Source organism: Phaethon lepturus, unplaced genomic scaffold (assembly GCF_000687285.1).
Source record: "Phaethon lepturus isolate BGI_N335 unplaced genomic scaffold, ASM68728v1 scaffold1016, whole genome shotgun sequence".
Lineage (NCBI taxonomy): Eukaryota > Metazoa > Chordata > Aves > Phaethontiformes > Phaethontidae > Phaethon > Phaethon lepturus.
Window position 1 is genome coordinate 2,609 of NW_010545409.1, and position 5,266 is coordinate 7,874.

The following is a 5,266-nucleotide window of genomic DNA, read 5'->3' on the forward strand; positions in this document are numbered from 1 at the left end:
AGACTACGTTACTTTCACACTATGTTACTCTACAGTTTGAAACCTGGAATCGCCATATTTGTTTTAAAAAACACCCACCCTTTTGAACTAAATGACCAGAAAACCTCACAACCAATATAAAGAAATAAAAGCTCACAAAATATCATGAGACCATCTCAGTGCAGGATTTTTGAAAGTGAAATGGAAAATAAAATAAACAAAAAGCTTAACTGACATTCAAGATCCAATATAATTCATGTTTATTTTCACTGTGTACAGAAGGTGGAGCCAAATTCATAAGGATCTGTGAACTCATGCTTCATCCTTTGAATGGTTTTCTTGTGTCTTTATAGAGGGGCAGCTAGCTCAGAGAGGATATTGATTGGAATCAATTGCAATGTTGGGATAAACCCTTTTAAGACCAACTTTTCTGGTGTTTAGGCTGTAAATGAGGTTTAGAAGTTCCTTGGCACAGCTGAAGAGAATCTGAGCCCCCATGTATTACCCTTCTCCCTTTCTGTCCATCAGCAAGCCAGGAGCAAATTCGTATTTCTAAATGTAGCATGGGAAAGTGAGCAAACCGAGTATCACCATGAAGAGGTTGTGTTGAGATCTTAGGGGTACGAAGTGGCAGGCACCAGCCAGCACAGAGAACGGAACGGAGACAATGACCCCAAACTTTGAACACTGTATGTTCCTTCTTGGCGATCCTCATACGTTTTAAAAAGAAACAGCCATTTAGCTGCTTTCGCTGCTAGCTGATATTTCAAGAAGCAACTAGGGAATAGGACAGAGTAATTTTGGGCTTAAAGGATGAAGCCTGGCGTTAAGAAATTTTGTTCCTAATCCTGGTTGTGCCATGAGCTGTCTATGACTCAGAAAAGCTGCTGATATTCTCCATGACAAACTTCCCATCTCCGTAAAAGAGGTTAATATGATGTAACTTGTTCTTAGTATTTATAAAACACTGTGAGATTCTAGACACATGACTCTGCAACAGTGCAAAATATTTCCAGAGAATAGTGACCATTTGCTGGGCTGGGCTCTGATCTGACGGCATCTGTCACTGAGAACTTCTCCACACTTTCATCTGAGGTTCTTCAGTCTTGATGTGTTTCCAGCAGGGTCTCTTTTTAAATCACAGGGTTTTTTTTCTTTTGCAGGCAGATCAGTAAGAGCAGAATCTATCTAACGCTGACTAAGCCTCCTTTTCCCCTGGGGAATATCTAACCTTAATAGCCCCGTAGCAAATGGATCTGAGACCAGTTTCAACAAGGAACGGCAAGTGCATTCACCATGAGACAGTCTTGTGATTATCCTACTTTTTATTATTACTATCCTTTCGATTATCAGAAAATATTCTCTTATATGCTATGTGCTGTGCCACCCAAGTGGGAACAGCTACCGCCTTGAGGGATGGCAGTTGCCTTTAATTGCCTTTGCTTTGAACATGCGATGACCCTTTGAAACTCGGGGAGGGGGGGAGGCTGTGTTTTGCAGACCCACCGGTACTGGGTGCAGCAGCTTCCAGTGGGCTCCAGCCCAGTCACCCCAGCTGAGAGAACGTGCAAGCGCTGTGGCCAGCAACTTCAAAGCTGTGTTATATTTCTACATGATGTAAATTCCTTAAACACGCGAAAACCACTGGCTGCTTTAAAAAAAAATCATTAGTCTGCACATTTAAGTGCTTAGGTAATCAAGAAACACCGCATTATTGTTCCTTGGACGTTCTGAGAAGCTTTACCTCAACAGGGCATGAAACAGGGCCACGCATTATTCACAAGTCTGTCTTTAAAGCTAAATGTGTGCGAAGGGGTATCGGTGCAAACGTGCCGAAGCTTACGTGCCATCCAGGGACGTGGGTGACTGCACAGCTGCCTTGAAAGGCACCCAAGAAAGTCTGTATTGCATGTGTATATTCATCTCAGTTTGCTGTATATTCAGCTCAGCTTACTCGGTGCATGGCCTCCTCTCCCAAATTGCGCAGGACGAGGACAGGGCTGTGCATGGGAGTACTGGGAAGTGAATTTTGCAAACAAATTGAAAACAAGTGAAGACCTGCTATCTGTCTTAAGAACTCCATAAATCACAGACATGCTTAACTGGGAGCAGACCATGAACCCCACTGGTATCAACGGGAAATTTTGTAATGGTCAAAGGACAGGAGAGCCTTCCAAACGAAACATTCACTAGGGCTTTCCTGGTGCATCAGGTTACTAAAATATTTTTGAGGGAGTATTTGGAGGCGATAGAAGGAAAAAGTTTCTGTATAGAATTCTGTACTTGTGTTCAGGCAATAAATAGAAAGAAAACAGTGGACTGAGTTCTGTATAAACCATGAATCTGTGTCAAAGGCTGGAAATACTAAATAATCCAATTTATGGCTCCCTTTGGTAAGTCTGTGTAGAAAAGTAGCAGTGGTGCTATGGTCTCTGAACTATTTCACTGATTCAGCCAAGGATTCAGCAGAGAGTGGACAGAAGTCCTGGGGAAATCACCCCGAGATTCAGTCCCAGAGGTTCACTTCACAGAGCCCGGGCTCCAGCACTGCGTCTGGGTTGCAGTGCGAACGTGCCCTTACGGATTGTGCTGTAGCCTGCCAAACCAAAGACAAACAGGTTCTGGAGTCCCAACATTGCCACGCCGAAAGATTGCTTCACAAGACAGCGCTGTTTGCTCCAAAAGGCAAAATGTCAATGGATGGCAATATAAGTACCAGAGAGCTTCTGGGCCCCAAAATCTTCATTTCTGTCATGTAAAATGAGTCTGTGTTGAACATTACAAGGCTTCAAATTTAAGTGTGATCTTCATACCCATCTCTTAGTCCATAATTATGAACAGACTTACAAATATCTCAGGTCTGACACCCCTGTGCTTTCCTGTTCAACAGAGCTTCAGCTGAAGAGGGGTTGTGTGTGAAGACATTTGTTCAATCTGAAAACCTTATTTTGCTTTCAGTGCAAATGAGTGTGAGACTTTCTGGTAACCTTGTGAAATGGTAGATCATTGCACCATCTGAAGCTGAATATATTCTGGTAATAGGCGGAGAAACATGATCATGGAGACATATTTCCAAACTCTAGGAGACATTTCCAAGGCCTTTTTTTCAGGACTGATAATAATTCTTCCTAATTCTACACAGTATCAACTGTGGAGACTTGTAATACTTTACCTTTTCATGTGGATAATGCAATAGCAAAGCCAAGTGTTATGCTTATTATTGCTGCAAAATTATTCTTCCCTTGTTACTAACATATAAATCTTTGGTTTCCAAAGTGGATTTTAAGAGTGTTAGGCTTCTCACAAATACTGTTTGTTTATTTAAGTTGAGAAATACTTCTCAGTCCTTCTTTTAAAAACAGAATGTTTAAAAAATTGCAAAGCCTATGCAGGAAGACACATGGAAAAATGCAAGATCAGGCAAGCTGGACCCTGTGATCCTGCCGACTTTGGCAGGGAATGATAGCATTGTATTCTAGTATCGTAGAAGTGAAGGTTTTTTCCTGGCACAATTCTGCTTTCCTAAGGGGCAGCTTATACGACCAACATATACGACACCCCAAATCTCCTCGTTGTCTCGGCATCAGCACGCATGTAGCCATGTTGGTGGTGTTTTGTACTTTGCTCCACAGGAGCCAGTGTTTTTTGGGGCAGTAGCAGGAGCATTATGTGTACTCTGCTCACAGTCTGTACCATAGTCATGAAGGCAGTGAAACGCTATGTTTTGTGTATTACATTTTTTTCATTCTCAAGAAGAAGGGCCCACAGCCTGTTAAGAAAAAAGCTCCATTTCTCCCTTAACTGTGAAGAGAAAAAGCAACCTTAAAACAACAGTCAGAGAACATGAAGAAAGGGCTTCTTTCTGCCATATGGCTTGGACAACTGTAAAAACTAAAAAAGCTGTTGAAACTAACAGCCAATATCAAAGGAAAGGGGGCAAACTAGGGAAACCAGCCGTCTCGTCTGTAGCCAGAGGAAAGAGAATGGAAGGAAGGTGTACAGTTGTAGTGTACTAGCTCTTTTTCTCAAACAGGAGGCAGTGTGGTCTGCTACAAACAGCTCCAGAGCAAGAGCCAGGACGGTGTGTTTTGTTTCCCAGCTTCAAAGCTCCCTGCTGAGTATCTGTCTACAAAGGTCTTGTCTTAGTTCTCTTCTCCAGAGAATTCTGAGTGAAAAGCAGTACGTAAGGGCTGTGAAAATAAGCAGTAATATCTAGGTTGTGTTGTAGAGTGTAGCATTTAATATTTCAAGATGAAACTGTAAAGAGGACCTTTATTTGTGAACCTCTCAATGGCCATAACTGGACTTCTCCCCTCCTTTATAGCCTTTAAAGAGCAAAAAATGCTCATCCACGCTACTGAGCCCAGAAATAGAACATGAGAATGACATGAATTGAAACCCAAATGAGTCTGGTACAACTCAAAATGTGAAACTTCGTTGAGAACTATTGAACTACCAACACTTCTAGAGAAGCTCTTAAACAGTCCCACAGAGGAGCTAATATCCCATGACACGAACAAGTACAAGACCAATTCCTACTGCAGTTTGGACTTCATGTGCAAGGAGCTTAACACAGGCAGAAAAATAAATTAATCTCTGTTCTACAGAAGAGGCATTTTTCAAGGAGCATTTAACCAGACTGGTCAGGAGCAAAGCCAAACTAGTTCCGTTCTAATTGAATAGGTCAGTTTTGGAGCATGATTTTATGCTGTAAAATGTGCTCAAAAATTATCAGGAGCATTTCTTCTCACTTGAAGACTGATTCTCTGTGCTATGCTTTATTTTCTGAAGTTTCCTGGAAAGAGTTTCCTGGAATGTGAGATCATTTCTTCATTTCTCCCATGGGACAGACACACGCGCGCACACACACACACAAAAAATAATAAAAAAAAGTGTGATGGGTATCTTCTGTAGAAACAAACACGCTGCTCCTGGTGTGTACTTTCATGTGTGCACGTAAAGGAAATAGACCTAAAGGAAACAAAGCTGTGTTCACAACAAAAAGTTGAGAGGGCTTGAGAGGGCTTCCTCTCCTAGGTGGTGGCAAGGAGGGAATGGACACAGCAGCTCTGCGGTCCAGCCCCAGCCTCCAGGAGGCTCACGCTGGTTACCCATTAATGCCTTTCATACACCTTTCCCTCTCCCTGTAGCGAAACTCCTGGTGCACACCAGAGAGCTAAGCTGTTCCATCTGTCCCGGGCAAGCTCAGGTCTGGGTAAAGTGCCACCCAGGTGCCCTCAGTGAGCGGGGGGGGAGGGGGGGGGGCCGGCTGCGGGCTGCCCCTCGA